Here is a 3,153-nt window from a genome sequence, read left to right as displayed (position 1 = left end):
TTATTATATATTAAAAGCTATGAAATATTGGTAAGAACTAATGTAATATCCATATTACAATTGATAAAATGAAAGGCAAATAAAAGATGGGTAAATTATCGAATTTACACAGACAATATTCTATAAAGCCAGGATTTGGAACTCATGTAACTTATTTACAGATGAACTCTATTAAAGCAATGGTAACATTAAGGAAGAAATAATTAATTTTAACTATATATCTATAAAATTACTTCCCCAAATAATATTAAAACTTCGTAAGTGTATTTTTTCATTCCGACTTTCACACATTTTCTTACGCACATATGCCATACACTGTTTAAGCAAGATATTAATAAAGTGGAGTCCCTAATCACCACGTGTCTAAATCAAAGTAGAAGGCAGTTATGTCAACAAATAACTAAAATAAAAAGTTCACTCAGGTGTGCTTCTGGTAGTAGGTGCTAATCACCAATCCTTGCCATAGCTACTATTCTTATTCTTAAGACAAGTTTGCTCAAATGACTTTTCAGAGAAAGAAATATTATGAACAGTAAATGATTCTTAAGATTCTAGTTCTAAACTCTTAGTCTTCCCAGTTAATCAACTTAGCTGCTTCAGTCCTTAACCACAAGAACTATTTATGTTAATACTGCTGCAGGCAAAGATTATAGTGAATTTAAGCAACCTATTATGTGCCTCTTTTATCCTAGACCTTTATGCATCTTTTCCTCTTAATCTAAGTGAAATAAGAGCAGTTTCTCCTAATTTGATTCTAGGTTTGGTTTAGGGTGCTGACTTGCCATCACATGTATAGCATGTATTTCAACATTATTTCTGGCTTCTACCTGCTTGATATATCTGCCTATCTTATGATTAATTTTCAACTCAAGCAAGAAAAATTAGTACTATTTTTTTGGCCCCTGAAATCTCATTAAATTATATGAAAGACTAAGTAAATTATAAAAATGTATATTGCTGAGGGACTATACTTGTGTTTTTATATACACATGCATATACAAAGAAAGGACTAGATAAATAGATAAATTTCATGTATACCATCAAGCAGATCAATGAATGTAGATAAGGTGACCTTTATCTTAATAAATACAGTGTTCACCAGGGTGAATTTCTGTCAAGATGTTCACAGTTTAACAAAAGCCCTTATTTTAAAGCTGAGACCAGATTGCTTGTTCCCATTAAGAAAGACCTTTATGGCCCGTCTACATTTCCTTCCACAAAACTAAAAGGAGACCAAACATGGGTGACAGCACTTGGTAAAAGTGATTGTAGTGACATTTTAGATCTGTCAAGTCTTTCTGTAACTACTGCACCGTAGATAGCCTAATGAGACACAGTGCATAGTAACGCAGTGAGAAAAACCCTTTAGAACTCTTGTTACAGTCATGTGGAGAGGATTATAACTCTGAAGGCCATCATTTCCTGCAGGGCAGTGGAATCTTTTGGTAGCTACCGAATTGCAGCAAAATGTCTCAAAAGCAATTCCCTTTCAGTCATACCACACAAAGATTTAGATACACTGAGCTTCTGTTGATGGATGCAAGCTTGGTATCTTTGGAATTGAAATTCACACCAGGGCAGTGTTTTCTGAAAATTCTAAGATTTACTTAAGTAACTTATCATTTGTATGCATATAAAGTGTAACTTTGCTGTGAATAGGCTTAGACTATTTCTTAGATTATTTAGCCTTTTAACACTAAAGCCTTGTATTTTTCTGTTACAATAAGGTTGTAACTGTTGAGAATAGTGCTGATAATTGGACATTTCCTAAGGAAAGATGATTACAAAAATATTTATATTAAGAAACAACTGAATATACAAAGTTTCAGATTGGGGGAACTCTAGGAAAATAAAAATTATGTATGCCATTTCAATAAATATTTATTGCGAATCAAGTTTATGTAATTCAGGCACCATGATAGGAACAATGATTAAGGCATGATTGCTGTACCAAAATACCTCAAACTATAGAGATGAAGTAAGGCATAATATAAAGTAGTTATAACACAAGAAAGAGAAAATAAGTTGAAAATTTAGATTATATATTCATATATTCATCCATTATTTGTTCATCCATTTATAGCCCTCAACTTTTCAAAAAAATATCCAAGGAAACTCACTATTTGTGAGTGTATATTTATTTATATGGTTGAATGTTACATTGGTCTGTAGGATTTTTATAAGCCTGGAATATAAGAGAGATATGATACTATAAATAATTCATTTTATCTTATAGAAAGACAGCTTTTTTGCTATTATTTCTAAAAGAAAATATCCATGTAATCATTAAGATGCTATTCTAGATATCAATTATTGGGGTGAACAACATATTCTGCATCTTTGCAGCTAAGTTAGAAACAATTTTATTACGAATTTTAGTTACATTATTTCCAAAATACTCAACGCATGTCATTAAAACTGTAACAAGTCCGTATGAACTAATTTAAGGTAGACTACAAATATATTTTTCTAATGAATTTCACATGTTGGGGAATTAAAGTGGTTCTAAAATAATGCTATATATATGCACTTAACCTGGCCGTGGAGATAACATGATCACAGAGGTGGTTTTCCCAGGGCGAGGCTCATCCGTTGCACTCCAGATGTGCTGACCCCTGGGCTTTCCCCAAATGTGGGAGACACAACTGCATAATTTGTGGTAGTGGGGGACTGCGTTCACACTTTCCCCTAAAAATTTTTTAACAATTAAATAATAAAGAATGCTATATATACAACTTACAAAGCAGGAATTAAATAGATCATGTTTGTAACTGAAATATTAAGATGTTGATGTAGATTTGACTTCAGTACTAGAAAAATTTTTAAAGAGGGTAAAGTGTTCTTTCCCTTGGAAATGGTTAACTAGTTATATGTAGGATTGAAGAATGAACTGCGATTTCTTTTATAAGTTTTATAAAGCATGGTACATGTAATATTTTAATCAAATATATTCATTTATAACTGCAGTGGGTATCTGATTCTTCAGATCAAATCCTATCGGGAATGCTTTCAATTCTGTGATTGTTTCCCATACATCCCCTTTTCCATTTAAGAACAAATTCATCAATAGGAAAAGTGTTTCCTATTTACCAATATACCCCAACGAAAATTTGTTGTTTTTTTTTTTTTAGAATTTCAGAAGATTGACAAATC

At 31.7% G+C, this 3,153-nt stretch overlaps 1 non-coding gene across 1 annotated transcript; it reads left to right on the top strand.

The window, feature by feature from the left end:
• The first annotated feature begins 2,526 nt into the window (after window positions 1-2,526).
• On the top strand, window positions 2,527-2,691 carry LOC118921178 (U1 spliceosomal RNA). The gene has a single exon (XR_005028223.2). It is a non-coding gene; the product is annotated as a U1 spliceosomal RNA (small nuclear RNA).
• Window positions 2,692-3,153: the final 462 nt, after the last annotated feature.

This window comes from Manis pentadactyla, chromosome 13, assembly GCF_030020395.1.
Source record: "Manis pentadactyla isolate mManPen7 chromosome 13, mManPen7.hap1, whole genome shotgun sequence".
Taxonomy (NCBI): domain Eukaryota; kingdom Metazoa; phylum Chordata; class Mammalia; order Pholidota; family Manidae; genus Manis; species Manis pentadactyla.
The sequence above is the reverse complement of the archived record's forward strand: the minus strand, read 5'-3'. Positions and strand labels throughout refer to the sequence as shown.